This window comes from Peromyscus maniculatus, chromosome 1 (assembly GCF_049852395.1).
Source record: "Peromyscus maniculatus bairdii isolate BWxNUB_F1_BW_parent chromosome 1, HU_Pman_BW_mat_3.1, whole genome shotgun sequence".
In the NCBI taxonomy this organism is placed as follows: Eukaryota; Metazoa; Chordata; class Mammalia; order Rodentia; family Cricetidae; genus Peromyscus; species Peromyscus maniculatus.
This window is the reverse complement of record NC_134852.1, coordinates 26,873,255-26,889,331: the sequence shown is the minus strand read 5'-3', so window position 1 is coordinate 26,889,331 and position 16,077 is coordinate 26,873,255. Positions and strand designations below refer to the sequence as shown.

Here is a 16,077-nt window from a genome sequence, read left to right as displayed (position 1 = left end):
GTCAGAGTCGTTTTGATTTGCATTTCTCTGATGATTAAGGATGTTGAGCATTTCTTTAAATGTCTTTCAGCCATTTGTAGTTCTTGTTTTGTGAATTCTCTGTTTAGCTCTTTAGCCCATTTTTTAATTGGACTGTTCAGTACTTTGATGTCTAGTTTCTTGAGTTCTTTATATATTGTGGAGATCAATCCTCTGTCAGATGTGGGGTTGGTGAAGATCTTTTCCCAATCTGTTGGCTGTCTTTTTGTCTTATTGACTGTGTCTTTTGCCCTGCAAAAGCTTCTCAGTTTCGAGAGGTCCCATTTATTAATTGCTGTGTTCAGGGTCTGTGCTATTGGTGTTTTATTTAGGAAATGGTCTTCGGTGCCAATGCGTTCAAGAGTGCTTCCTATTTTCTTTTCTATTAAGTTTAGAGTAACTGGATTTATGTTTAGGTCTTTGATCCACTTGGACTTGAGTTTTGTGCATGGTGACAGATATGGATCTATTTGTAATCTTTTGCATATTGAGATCCAGTTATGACAGCACCATTTGTTGAAGATACTTTCTTTGTTCCATTGTATAGTTTTGGCTCCTTTGTCAAAAACCAGGTGTTCATATGTGCATGGATTAATGTCACGGTCTTCAATTCGATTCCATTGGTCCGTATGTCGGTTTTTATACCAGTACCAAGCTGTTTTTATTACTATAGCTCTATAGTAGAGTATGAGGTCAGGGATGGTAATGCCTCCAAGATTTGCTTTATCGTATTGGATTCTTTTAGCTATCCTGGGTCTTTTGTTTTTCCATATAAAGTTGAGTATTTTTCTTTCCAAGTCAGTGAAGAATTGTGTTGGGATTTTGATGGGGATTGCATTGAATCTGTGGATTGCTTTTAGTAAGATTGCCATTTTTACTATGTTAATCCTACCTATCCATGAGCATGGGAGATCCTTCCATTTTCTGATATCTTCTTCAATTTCTTTCTTTAGAGATTTAAAGTTCTTATCAAAAAGGTCTTTCACTTGTTTAGTTAGTGTTATCCCAAGGTATTTTATATTATTTGTGGCTATTGTAAAGGGTGATGTTTCTCTGACTTCTTTCTCAGCCCTTTTATCATTTGTGTATAGGAGGGCTACGGATTTTTTTGAGTTGATCTTGTATCCTGCCACTTTACTGAAGGAGTTTATCAGCTGTAGGAGTTCCCTGGTAGAGTTTTTGGGGTCACTTATGTATACTATCATATCATCTGCAAATAGTGAAAGTTTGACTTCTTCCTTGCCAATTTGTATCCCTTTGATCTCCTTTTGTTGTCTTATTGCTCCAGCTAGAACTTCTAGTACTATATTGAATAAATATGGGGAGAGTGGACAGCCTTGTCTTGTTCCTGAATTTAGTGGTATCGCTTTGAGTTTCTCTCCATTTAATTTGATGTTTGCTGTTGGCTTGCTATAAATTGCTTTTATTATGTTTAGAAATGTTCCTTGTATTCCTAATCTTTCTAAGACCTTTATCATGAAGGGGTGTTGGATTTTGTCAAAGGCTTTTTCAGCATCTAAGGAGATGATCATGTGGTTTTTTCTTTCAGTTTGTTTAGATGGTGTATTACATTGACTGATTTTCGTATGTTGAACCATTCTTGCATCCCTGGGATGAATCCTACTTGGTCGTGATGGATGATTGTTTTGATGTATTCTTGGATTTGATTTACCAATATTTTGTTGAGTATTTTTGCATCAATGTTCATGAGGGAGATTGGTCTGTAGTTCTCTTTCTTTGTTGCATCTTTGTGTGGTTTGGGTATCAGGGTAATTGTAGCCTCATAAAAAGAGTTTGGTAGTGTTCCTTCTGTTTCTATTGTGTGGAACACTTGAAGGGGATTGGTATTAGTTCTTCTTTGAAAGTCTGGTAGAATTCTGCACTGAAACCATCTGGTCCTGGGCTTTTTTTGGTTGGGAGACTTTTGATGATGTTTCTATTTCTTTAGGGGTTATTGGTCTATTTGAATGGTTTATCTGGTCTTGATTTAATTTTGGTATGTGGTATTTATCCAGAAAATTGTCCATTTTTCCTGGTTTTCCATTTTTGTGGAGTACAGGTTTTTGAAGTATGATCTGATGATTCTCTGGATTTCCTCGTTGTCTGTTGTTATGTCTCCCTTTTCGTTTCTGATTTTGTGAATTTGGGTGCTCTCTCTTTGCCTTTTGGCTAATTTGGCTAGGGGTTTGTCTATCTTGTTGATTTTTTCAAAGAACCAACTCTTTGTTTCATTGATTTTTTTGTATTGTTCTCTTGTTTTCTATTTCGTTGATTTCAGCCCTCAATTTAATTATTTCCTGGCGTCTATTTCTCCTGGGTGAGTTTGTTTCTTTTTGTTATAGAGCTTTCAGTTGTGCTGTTAATTCATTGGTATAGGATTGCTCCATCTTCTTTATGTGTGCATTTAGAGCTATGAATTTTCCTCTTAGCACTGCTTTCATAGTGTCCCATAAGTTTGGGTATGTTGTACTTTCATTTTCATTGAATTCTAGGAACTCTTTAATTTCTGTCTTTATTTCTTCCTTGACCCATTGATGTTTCAGGTGGGCATTATTCAGTTTCCATGAGTTTGTGGGTTTTCTATCATTTTTGTTGCTATTGAGGTCTAACTTTAAGGCATGGTGGTCTGATAAGATACAGGAGGTTATTCCAATTTTTTGTATCTGTTGAGATTTGTTTTGTGTCCAAGCATGTGGTCAATTTTTGAGAAGGTTCCATGGGGTGCTGAGAAGAAGGTATATTCTTTTGTGTTAGGATGGAATATTCTGTAGATATCTATTAGGTCCATTTGAGTCATAACATCTGTTAGGTCCTTTATTTCTTTGTTAAGCTTCAGTCTGCTAGATCTATCTTTTGGTGAGAGTGGTGTGTTAAAATCTCCCACTACTAATGTGTGGGGTTTGATGTGCGTTTTAAACTTTAGTAGTGTTTCTTTTATGAATGTGGGTGCTTTTGTATTTGGAGCATAAATGTTTAGAATCAAGACTTCATCTTGGTGGATTTTTCCTGTGATGAATATGTAATGTCCATCCTGGTCTCTTTTGATTGATTTTAGTTTGAAGTCTATTTTATTAGATATTAGGATAGCTACACCAGCTTGTTTCTTAGGTCCATTTGCTTGGAAAACCTTTTCCCAGCCCTTTACTTGGAGGTAGTGTCTGTCTTTGGAATTAAGGTATGTTTCTTTTATGCAGCAAATGGATGGGTCCTGTTTTCTTATCCATTCTGTTAGCCTGTGTCTTTTTATAGGTGAGTTGAGACCATTGATATTGATGGATATTAATGACCAGTGATTGTTAATTCCTGGTTTTTTTTTTTTTTTGGTTTTTCGAGAGAGGGTTTCTCTGTGTAGCTTTGCGCCTTTCCTGGAGCTCACTTGGTAGCCCAGGCTGGCCTCGAACTCACAGAGATCCGCCTGGCTCTGCCTCCCGAGTGCTGGGATTAAAGGCGTGCGCCACCACCACCCGGCCTGTTATTTTTTTTTGGTTGTGTTGTGTTGTCCTTCTGTGGTGTTTGTTGGTGTGGGATTATCTATTGCTTGATTTTTCATGGATGTGTTTAGCTTCTTTGGGTTGAATTTTCACTTCTAGTGCTTTCTGTAGGGCTGGGTTTGTGGACAGGTATTGATTAAATCTGGTTTTATCCTGGAATATTTTGTTTACTCCGCCTATGGTGATTGAGAGTTTTGCTGGGTATAATAGTCTGGGTTGGCATCCGTGGTCTCTTAGTGTCTGCATGAGATTTGTCCATGATCATCTAGCTTTCATAGTCTCTATTGAGTAGTCTGGTGTTATTCTGATGGGTTTGCCTTTATATGTTACTTGGTCTTTTTCCTTTGTGGCTCTTAATATTTTTTCTTTGTTCTGTGTGTTTAGTGTTTTGATTATTATGTGGCGAGGGGACTTTTTTTTTTGATCCAGCCTATTCGGTGTTCTGTAAGCTTCTTGTATCTTCATAGGTATTTCTTTCTTTAGGTTAGGAAAGTTTTCTTCTATGATTTTGTTGAATATATTTTCTGTGCCTTTGAGTTGGTATTCTTCTCCTTCTTCTATCCCTATTATTCTTAGGTTTGGTCTTTTCATGGTGTCCCAAATTTCCTGGACATTTTGTGTTACGACTTTTTTGTCTTTAGTGTTTTCTTTGACTGACAAATCTATTTTCTCTATCGTGTCTTCAGTGTCAGAGATTCTCTGTTCCATCTCTTGCAATCGGTTGGTTATGCTTGTTTCTGTAGTTCCTGTTCGTTTAGTTAGGATTTCTATTTCCAGTGTTCCCTCACCCTGTGTTTTCTTTATTGTCTCAAATTCATTTTTCAGATCTTGGAATGTTTCTTTCATCTGTTTAATTGCTTTTTCTTGACTTGATTTGATTTCTTCACATTTTTTGTTCGTTTTTTCTTCCATTTCTTTAAGGGAGTTTTTTATTTCCTCTTTAATGGAGTTTTTCATTTCCTCCTTAAGGGAAGTTTTTATTTCCTCTTTAAGGTAGTTTTTCATTTCCTCTTTAAGGAAAGCTTTTATTTCCTCTTTGAGGGAATGTTTTATTTCTTCTTTAAGGGCTTCTATAATCTTCTTAAAGTCATTTTTAGGGTTGATTTCTTCTGTTTCTTCTGTCATGGTATGTTTAGGTCTTGCAGGTGTAGAATCACTAGGTTCTGATGTTGCCATATAGGTCTTTATGTTGTTTCCTGTATTTTTGCACTGGCGTCTACTCATCTCTTCCTCTGTGCAGTGCAGGTGGTGTCTGTGTCTGAGAGTGTCTCTCTTGTTCTAATTTTTAGTCTTGGTTTAGTAGGGGTTCTTGGTTAAATTGGTGCTATTGGGCTATTTCTTCAGGGGCAGCAGATTTCAATCAGTGAATTATATACTTATGATTCTGGTGATCTGGTTTGGTGGCTGGGTAGCACCTTCTTTTGTGTTCCCAGGTCACGTTTTGTTCATTTGTCAAGTCCTCAACTGATCTTGTTTCTTCAAACTTTAAACTGTAGGCATCTGAATCCTCTCCCAGATGGGTTTCAACTGAGCATGGTAGTCTCACCAACACCTACAAGTTGTTGGGTTTCACAGGATTAGCAGCTGGGCCCTGGGTTGTCCTCAGACGGAATGTTCAGATTCGTTCTGGTTCCAACCCTCGGAGATAGCTTCTTCCCCAGGTGTTGGGGTTAGGGGCGTCCCTGTTCCAAGCTGTGTCTGCTTGTCTCCATCCCTGGGCCTGTCTACCCCTGCAGTCCACCGCTGGGCCTGTATGTCCCTGTCAGCCACTGCTGCCAGGCCCATCTACCTCTGCGGGCCGCCTCCGCGGGCCTACCTGCGTCTGCTTGTCTCCACCTCCAGGCCCATCTGCATGAATCTTAATTAGTCTTATTAATAAAAACCTGGAGTCAGATATCAGGGTAAGTGCTGAAAGATCAGAGGGACAAAGGAACAAGCCACAGCCACCTCTTACCTTACCAACTCCTCAGCTGAAAGAATTGAGCTCCTTTCTCTGCCCAGCCATATCACTTCCTCAGCATTTCCTTCTTTAAGTTGGGAAAGTTTTCTTCTATAATTTTGTTGAATATATTTTCTGGGCCTTTGAGTTGGTATTCTTCACCTTCTTCTATCCCTATAATTCGTAGGTTTGGTCTTTTCATGGTGTCCCAAATTTCTTGGACATTTTGGTTTATGACTTTGTTGGCTTTAGTATTTTCTTTGACTGATCAACCTATTTCTTCTACTGTATCTTCAATGCCAGAGATCCTCTCTTCCATCACTTGCATTCTGTTGGTTATACTTGCATCTGAAGTTCCCGATCTTTTACTCAGATTTTCCATTTCCAGCATTCCCTCTGTTTGTGTCTTCTTCATTTTTTCTATTTCCCTTTTCAGGTCTTGGAATGTTTCCTTTATTTGTTTCATTGCCTTTTCATGATTTTCTTTTAGTACTTTATTGTTTTCTTCCAGGACTTTATTGTTTTCTTCCAGGACTTTATTGTTTTCTTCCAGGACTTTATTGATTTCTTCTAGGACTTTATTGTTTTCTTCTAATTTGTTTGCCCTTTCCTCTAGTTGTTTACAGCATTCTTCCCATTTTTTTGTCTTTTCCTCTACACAAGCCTCTACCTTCTTCATGATGTTATTCATAAGGCTGTATTCTGCTGCTTCTTCCAATTTTTGATGTTCAGGTCTAGATGTTGGAGTCGGGCTAGGTTCTGGTGATGCTGTATTGCTCTTCATTTTGTTGTATGTACTTCTGCCTTGACATCTGCCCATCTCCTTGTGGTTCGTTCTTGGTCTTATCAGTGCAATTGGTTCAGACAGAGCTGACAGATTCAGGAAGTCTCTCTCTCTTGTCCAGATGGGAGCTCTTTTGTCCAAATGGGAACTCTGGGGCAGGATGGAAGCTCTTATCTGGACAGGAAGTCTGGGGCAGGATGGGAGCTTTTTTCCAGACAGGCAGTCCAGGGTAGGATGGGCGCTCTTGTCCAGAAGGAAAGTCCAGGGCAGGATGTGTGCTCTTGTCCAGAAGGGAAGTCCAGGTCAGGATGTGAGCTCTTGTCCAGAAGGGAAGCCCTGGGCAGGATGGGAGCCCTCTCTGGTGCAGAAGGGAAGTCCAGGGCAGGAAGGGAGCTGGGGGCCGGTCTCTAAGTCTCAGGAAGTGGCTGGGGTCTCTGGCAGATGGGCGTGGGGACAGGGCATGGAAATTGCAGGGGCTGCCAGAGGGCTTGGAGAAGGGGATCCTTCCCTGTGGGGTTAGAAGGGGACCTGCCCGGTGGCCAGAACCTGGGGCCAAGTTGGGCAGGTCTTCCCCGGAGTGGCTGGTGCCCAGGGATGGAGTCCAGGCTGGGCCCGGATACTCACCTCTGGTCCACAAGGGTGTTTTTGGTTTTTTTTTTTTAAGGGTTTCTCTGTTTAGCATTGAAGCCTTTCCTCGAAATATAGCCCAGGCTGGCTTCGAACTCACAGAGATCTGCCTGCCTCTGCCTCCTGAGTGCTGGGATTAAAGGCGTGCACCACTACTGTGTGCCCCCCCCACTTGTTAACCACCTCCTCCCATTTATCTATCAAGAGGCTGATTTTTCCCTCTTCTTGGCTTCAAACTGAGCATGAGAGTATAACGAGATGTCTGAAAGACCCTCCCTATGCAAAAAGTAAATCAGGCAAAGAATTTGTATGTGTGGCAAGCCTATTTTCTGAGGCCCTCACACTGTCTCCCTGCCCTCTCACAACCCTTTCCAGGAAAAGATCAAACATCACCATTCACAGCTTCTTAACAAGTATTTAGTTTGGTGATCTGTACCATCATGGGCATTTTTGTTCTCTATTTAATCTCAATGGCCACAGTGAAAGGTGGAAAGTGGAGCCCTGGGAGGAGGCAAAGAATCTATGGGACCTCAAGTTTACAACCCAGACCCAACACTCTGGTTCCATCCCAGTTTTGACCACAACTCCTGTTTCTGTTTCTCTAAGAAATATCACTGTGGTCCTTCTTTTCCTTCTTCTAATTGACACAGTGTGAAAAAGGTGACCGGGTTTGATGGGCTCGCAGGGGTCAAGAAGACCCACTTTTATCCTAGGATCCACTGTCCACTGCTGACCCCATTACTTATAGATCTGATGCTCCTATCTGGGTTAAGCAATGACCTTTAAATGTTAAAATAATAATAATAATAATAATAATAATAATAATAATAATAATAATAATTATACCTGCTACCTATCTTGTAGAGGAAAAAAATGAAATATTGGGATTTAAAGCCCCAACAGCCCTTAAATCACCCCAATGTTATTTTATTTTTTATTTAGGAAAATCAGACTTATATACTACTACAAGACCTCAACAAATTAAATAAAGTTCATTGAAACCAAGGAGAATCTCATAGCCTGGCTTACCATCTCTACCGGCCATCTCTGTATATACATAAATATCACAATACATTTATTGTGGCCATCTCTGTATGTACATATATATCACAATACATTTATTGCATGGATGATATTATATTTATATCAAACTATAGAACTTATAAGTCTATAGATTGACAGATAGGTCTACAGGATATCCTTATACTTTCTTATGCCTGACTAACAGTTATAAATTCTCTCCCTGTGGAATCTTAACCACAAGGCCTACATCCTTATGATTTATGGCCATGTTACAAAGGTAATACAATATTTTTTTCACTGCTTTTCAATCTTAGACATGCCTAAAGCTCATACTTGGACAGAGGCCTTACATATACTCCAAGAGCTCCTAAGAATTGGTGCTTATCTTCTCATATCTCCTACTAAAGGCATTCCTTATTACCCCTAGACCAAGTCACAAACTTGCATCTAAGCCTCTAGGATCATGTTAGTGATATTTTCCAAGGTCCTGATGTTTTCATTATGTCAAATAGAGAATATGCTTACATGTTTCACAGAGCACTGACCCACCTTTATGAATCCTGGATCGCCTAGCCATGCCATATACTAGGCCTCTGCAGGACAGAGGTGCTCTATAGCGCCTTTAATTACTGACTGTTAATTATTTAGATTCTTAACATTGAGCTTTAACTTTATGAACAAAGTAATACAATTTTAGGTGATGAGCTCTGTTCATCGATGGTATCAAACTTATAGGAATAAAATTATAAATAGTAATTCCATCCCAGATGTATTTTATCAATTCTGATCCAAAAATAAACAAGATCCAATGTGTGTGTGTGTGTATATGTGTGTGTGTGTGTGTGTGTGTGTGTGTGTGTGTAATTTCAGATTTAATTCTCAGACTATACTTCTGTTTTTGTTAAGGTTCCAAGGATTCATAATTTTGCTCTGACAAAATTTACCACTGTTATGTTCCTAATATGCCTAAAGATTTTTTGTCTTTTAAGAAGGTTCTTATAAGCTTCAGGAGATCAAAATTCACCAATGCTCACAAGCCAAGAAGGGCCACTAATAAGCCAAGACAGACCAGGCAAAATGTCACCTGACTTATATAAATTTTCTTTTTCTTCTATAGGGAGGGGGTAACCTCACCTCCCCTGACCTAGAATCTGCTAACCATGCATTTAATATTCCATAGGTATACCTACAAGAAAAAGTTTCCTCTTTAAAACTCCTCAACTGCATGTCTTACCATTGACACTTATGTTTACTCCCAGCAGAAATTCTAATCACCTAAAGAGTTACAGGTTGTCATCCTCTGGACCAAGACATTCTGTCTAGCTGCAGGTCTGCACCCCATCCTCCAGCCCACATGGATGTGCTGTCCAGCTCAGCCCTGCACCCCGCCTTCCAGCCCACAGGACAGAAAATGCTGCTATACATGTGCCACAGAGCCTGAAACAGCCTGCGCTTCCTGGGTTTCCACTGCATTCTAGCCCTCAAGACTCACAGCTTCACCCCATATCAGCAGGGAATAACCATGAGAGACTTCTATAGCCCCTTTGCTACCCCTTTTTCTGAGCTGAACTCTCCAGCCCAGGGACTGAACTACCCTTAAACAATATTCTATTACTATTATATTACTATTATATTACTAATTGTATAAATTCTGCCCATGATCCTGAAATGTATGTGCTACCAGATATTTATTTCCCCATGTACTTTCACAATTCTTTTATATGTATGTCTTACTATGTATACCCTGACACAGGTTACTACTGTCCTCTTATAGCTTATGGTTTAATATTGAATTGATTACAAATTTAAATTAGGTAAACTTCAGCAGCAGCCTTGGTCCCATAGGTGATTCAGGTAACTTTATCTAACTATACCTCCTTAAAATACAGTTTAAACAAATTTATACTTGAGACTAATAGATAGAGTCAATGTTCAAGACTAATCATTTCTTTTTGATAAGTCAGAATCATAGTATTTAGACATATTTAACCTTATTATGATATACCAACTAATGATAGATTTTTATGTTATTCCTCTGCACCCCTTATTGGGATAGAGTTATTTTAATTATATACAAATATACCTATTAGATGGTTAAACTAATTCTCAGCTTGCCATTTATATAGATTATTGATTATAAATGTATTTTATAGATTATAAGTATATATTAACGATACAAATATTGATCATATATCAATATTTACTGGCCGCTACTTATTATTTATTCCAGTCATATACAAAATCAATATTCCTCCACATCATTCATTGCCCTAGAGAGAATTAAATTCCCCCCCCCTTTTTTTTAATTCAGAGCTGAGGACCGAACCCAGGGCCATGTGCTTGCTAGCTAAGTACTCTACCACTGAGCTAAATCTCCAACCCCAACTTCCCTTTTTTACTATACAATAAAACGGGAACTCTTGTGGGCCACAAGAATATATCATAGAGATTCAGCTGTGTATTAAAGCTGAACTTTGACTGGCCAAGGGTCAAATGGATAGGCATGCCTTCAGTTCTACCATGCTAGAGGCAGAAGACAGGGATTTCATTGCTTCCAGGACAGCCTTGACTATCTAATCAGTTCCAGGTCAGCTAGATCTACATAGTGAGTTCCTCTCTCAAAAATACAAGCAAAAATAAAATGAATGGGAACACAAACAGGCAAGGGAATGGAAATGTGGAATCATACTCACTACTGGTGGGAATGTCAACTGCTGCAAAAGAGTGAATTCATTTTGGAGGTTTCAAACCACATTGTTTGTTACCTACCACAGTTCAACTGAGTTTTCACTCACAGCTCCTAAAGTCTCTCACACAGAGACTTACACACACAGGGTTACTGATACATTATTCACAAGAGTCAGTTAGTAGAAAAAGCCCAGAATCAAAATGAACAGTTTCAAGGTAAAAATGACAACCATGAACCTAGTATTCAAATCAAAATAGTGAAAATGACATTGAGTGAATAACCAATGAAAAAGTGAAATCCTCCATGTTTTCTTAGGACAAATCCCATATTTCGTTTTGTCAATGTGCTTGTGGTGATAGTCCATGACTCTATACAGAAGAGTATGTGATGGGAACAAGGTCTCACAATGGAATTAAAATTAAAAATAGTGAGTATTAGAGGACTGGCAATGGTTGCATCATCAAAGGCAGGGGACACACATTTGACCTTCAGGAGTGAAGTGTACAGAGGAAGCACATGGTAACCAGGCTGTGGCCTTGAAGCAGAAGAACATCACTGTGTTCTTCATATGGCTAATGGAAGGCAAGAGTGCACAGTTTAATGACAGTGTCTCAAACTCATAGCTCAGGAAAAAAAGACTACCATCCTGATAAAGGCTAGGGTAAGACTGTGTATCCTCAGGATAAATACAGGAAATTATTTCCAACATGAACACAGTTATAATCTCTGATCAGTCACTTCCTGAAAGAAGGAGGTAGAGGCTCTAAAAGTTTCCACTATTGCATATTGATATTGGTAGAAATTACTCCCTGCGTATGACCAAACTTCCTTTAATTCTAGATGGCAGATGCAGGACATATATTTACAATGTTTTTCAGACCCTCTTAGAGAACTGAGTAATCATGTCATGGTGCAGTCTATCTTGCAAATAAATACCATGCTTTTCTTAATGTGGCCATATTACTGTCAATCCAGTTAGAGCCATTCCCAGCATTATCCAAGTAGACCATAGATGTTTCACTGAGGTAAAGTGTACTTTTCTGAGTTCCCAATACTTACACAGGAGGATCAAGCACAATCCCTACATTTGAGAGCCGAACTCTGATCTTAACTGCTGTTTTGTCTTCAGACTGGAACGGAAGTAGGGCTATCTGATGCTGCACCTAGAGACCCAGTGTATTTAGGAGGAGTGTGAAGAACTGAACAAAATGAAGTCACATAGGCTGGATCTCTGTGCCCTAACCTGGTTTTCAGACAATAAGGTAGAAGTGGAGAGAAAACAAAAGGGGGAGGTGGTGGTGTTTGTGGCCTACTTGGAAAAGTGGTTATAGCACCCTGGGTACAGTGCTTGTAGCTGAGTAATTTTTGTGCTTCTAGCTCAGTGGGCGGAGAATGTTTGTCTCAATGAGGAGAGTGTCTGTAGTTCTGTAGCAAGAGCACCTGCAGCTTCCGTGGATACAGTGCTTAGAGATAACTGGGTCTGTTGCTTGGAGCTCACTGTGGTCAGTGCTGGAAGTTGAGTTATTACAGTGGTTGTAGCTTGATGGGTAACTGCTTTAAAGAGCTCACATTCCAGCTGAGGAAAAAAAAAGCACTCCAAGAAATAATCAAGATACAAAGTAGACTGCAGGCTTATACTTCATATCACTGCTCATCAGTGAAGGAAGTCAGGACGGGAACTCAACTCAAACGGGGCAGGAGCTGATCCCTAGGCCACAGAGCGGTGGTTCACAACCTGTGAGTCATGAACCTTCTGGGGTGCTGTTGAGGTCCCCTTTCATAGGGTGACACGTCAGATATCATGCATATTGGATATTTACATTACAATTCATATCAGTATCAAAATTAAAGTTATGAGTAGTGACAGAAGTAATTTTCTGGTTGGGGTCACCACAACTTGAGCCACTGTATTACTGGGCCCCAGTATTAGAGAAGTTGAGCACCATTTCCAGGGAGGAATGCTGCTGACTGGTTTGGTACCCAAGTCTTGCTCAATCTGCTTTCTTATAGAATCTAGTACTTCCATCCCTGGTACAGTACCACCCACAAGGAGCTAGAACCTCCCAAATAAATCCCCAATTAAGAAAATGCTCTACAAGCATGCCTACAACATGATCTTATGGAGGCATCTTCTTAACTGAAGTTCCCTCTTCTCAGATGACTTAAGCTTGTGTGACACAAAAATCCAGCATAGTCACTATTGCCTGGGTCCCTGCTGTGAAGGCTGAAGTTGAATCAGCATTGCAGGCACCAGCACCTGGATTCAGGCTGCCAAGGCTTCCAGGGACTGATTCAGCCACAGTCTAGAGTGGGAACAAGAGTGGAGTGTGGGGAACACAGGGAACCTTCTGCCCAGCTGGATCTTCATGGCCCCATTTACCCTGCCCTTGACTGGAAACTTCTCTTTTACCGTGGAGCAGCTAAGACCCAGAGAGGACCACGTGTTAAGTCTAAGTCTCTCTTCTCTCTTGCAGGAAGCTAGGTCATTCCTGCGCCTTTTATCTTTTAATTTCAATGTCTTTAGCTAGGACTGAGCCTCCCAGAGGTTTTCATGTGGAATAGTAGGGGAGAGGGTACAGACCTGTGGTATCAAACAGGTCTAAGAGGAACACCAAGAAAGTATACTGGTGGGGCTGGGTAGGAGGCTGTGGTAGAGTGACAGGAGCCATGAGCCATAAGCCTAAGCGACCCTTGACACACAAGCTGCCATATTTAGGCTTCTCTCCTCTTTTCTTAGATCTAGGCCTTGCTTAAGTCTCCATAGCACCAGAACCTCTTCTCACAGATACCAGAACCTCTTCTCAGATATCAGGTGAATGAGCTGCAGTTAGGCAATTAGGCAGTTAGACGAGACTAGATAGATAACCCTCAGAACAACATTTCCTGCTGGCCGAACAGCCCATAATCAAGTCCCTTCCTGCTTGCAACCCCCATAATTAAGTCCCTTCCTGCTTGCAATCCCCATAATTAAGTCCCTTCCTGCTCTCAACCCCCTTTGCCTACCTATATATGCCTTATGAGAAAAATAAAATTTTGGAGCTTGATCAGACGTCCTGTCTTGCTCTCAATCTTTGTGTCTCTTCTCCCTCTCATTCACCAGCCCTCCCTTTAGGTCCCCGTTGAAGACCCCGCTGGCCGGGACAGTAGACACCTGACATGTCACACCTGAGTTCTATCTCTAGCAGGGTAAGAAGGAGAAAAACAAACAAACATACAAAAAGTACTAAGGATACTATCCTTTTCAAATCTTGACACAACTTATGTGTAACCTTAAATATAATATTTTATTTTTAGACATAAAAATTAGTACTTTATTGCTTTTATTTCAGTGGACAGGGTCTCACTATAAAGCTCTGGCTGTCTTGGAATTCATTTTGTAGAACAGGCTGGTTTCGAGTTCACTGAGATCCACCTGCCTCTGCTCCTCATATGCCTGTGCCACCATGTCCAGCTAAGATTTTTAAAGTTATTTTTAAATTGTGTATAAATGTGTGTGCGAGTGTGTGCATGTGAGAGCAAGTGTCCACAGATGGCACTAATGCCCAAAGGGCATCAGATGCCCTGGAGCTTGAGTTACAGGTAGCTGTGAGCTGCTTGGTGTGGATGTTGGGACCTGAACCTCGGTCTTCTGCAAGGGCAGTACTCATTCTAGATAACTGAAACATCTCTCCAGGCCATGTGTACAGTTCTGATTTGTGTTATCAGGCAGGGGTGTGAGTACATGTACATGCACACATATCTACACAGAAGAAAAGTTCTATTCCAATATTTGGGAGTTGGGATGCACCTCAGTTGTTAGCACTGCTTGCCTCAAGAAACCCTGAGTTTGGTCCAGGGCATCTCCTATGTCAAGTATGGTAGTACACAGCTATAATCCCAGCACTTGGGGTGAAAACAGGAAAATCAGAAGTTCAAGGTCATTCTTGAAAGTAGTGAGTTTGAAGCCAGCATGAGATACAGGAAAATTTGTCTCAAAAAAAGAAGGAAAAAAAATTAAGTATCTTAGAGGCACCACCACTGCACCCCTGGCTATCAGCACCCTCAAAGGTAACCAGGCCCAGAAGTTGTTTCCAGTTTCCAAGGGTCTCTGAGGACCAAGCTGAGCTGGGCCATTCTTGGGCCTGACAAGGATAGCTGCTGACTGCCAAGTTTCCAGGCTGACAGCCTTGTGCCTCTTTCCCTGATATTGCTGTAAAACGCAGGAGAATGCTACTACCTGTCTTTGGTCTTTAAGCATGACTCCTGGCTCATCATCTTCATGTCCCTCTTTGAATACTCCAAACCCCTGCAGGCCACTGCATGTCTTAGACACCAACTAAGGGAATCATGACATCAGGCAGCATTTAATGAAGAGACCCAGGGGTGTCCCTAAGTATAATGAGAGATGACAATATGGGAGCCATTTAGCCTCCAAGCTGCAAGCTTCTAGTGAGGGGCACAATGCATAGGCTGTGGGTTTCAGGGGCAGTCAGTGAAAGGGCTTCCCTGTGATATTTGTCTGCCTGCCTAAAATAAAGATGGGGTGAGGCTTAAGGCCTGACTGCTGTATCATGTGATCTGATGTTCACTCTCTGTCCTTTCTTCTGTAACTGGTCTCTGTGTCTCTGTTCCTTGTCAGTTTACTGCCTTTTTTTATACTGACATAAACCAGGTCCCTTCAAAGGCCCTCTGATTAAACAAACACTCTTTCCTCTCCCCAGTTCCATGTGCGGTCCTTGGCCTAATTCCTAGACTGGACAGAAGGCTGGCACCCTGGGTCTAGAAGTTGATCATGACCCTAGTGTGGGCCTGGACATATGGGGAGTGAAGGGACACTAGCCCACTCGAGCATGTGGCTCTGGCAGCCTTGCCCTTCTCCCCAATTCCCTCTGCCTTGCTAAAAACGACTAGATTACACTCCTAAAGCTAGCCACTATTACCCTACTTGGCACTCCTACTGAGGTGACTATCAATGCCCAGCTTTCTAAAACCCAGTGGTCAAAAGCCCCCTTCGGTTCATCTAATTAACATGCCCTATTAAAATGCACATCCTAGATCTTGACCTGCCTTTTTTTTTCTTTTTCTTTTCTTTTTTTTCTTTTTTGGTTTTTCGAGACAGGGTTTCTCTGTGTAGCTTTTCATCTTTCCTGGAACTCACTCTGTAGCCCAGGCTGGCCTCAAACTCTCAGAGATCTGCCTGGCTCTGCCTCCCAAGTGCTGGGATTAAAGGCATGTGCTACCACCGCCTGGCTTTATCTTTTTTTTTCCCCATTTTTTTCTTAAGAAATTACACATGCAAGGTCATTTGCTGCTGTTTTTCTGCCTGAGCCAGAAAGCAGCCACTTTAGCTTTACTTCCCTGCTTAATAAAGCATCTCCCTGTGAAAACAGTGTTTGGATGTGGTTTTTGCCTAATCCAGGGTCCAGGTGGAAGCCCCTACTATGTGGGGTGGGGTGGGGTCTCTTCAGGAGAATGGAGCCTTTTGTTCAGAGAGGAGCTGCAGTGCCCCCTGCTGGGACCACACAGG

At 41.0% G+C, this 16,077-nt stretch overlaps 1 protein-coding gene across 2 annotated transcripts in view; it reads right to left on the bottom strand.

The window, feature by feature from the left end:
• Positions 1-16,077, bottom strand: part of LOC121826538 (uncharacterized) — a 97,005-nt gene that overhangs the window by 62,906 nt on the left and 18,022 nt on the right. The gene's annotated exons all lie outside the window — the stretch shown is intronic.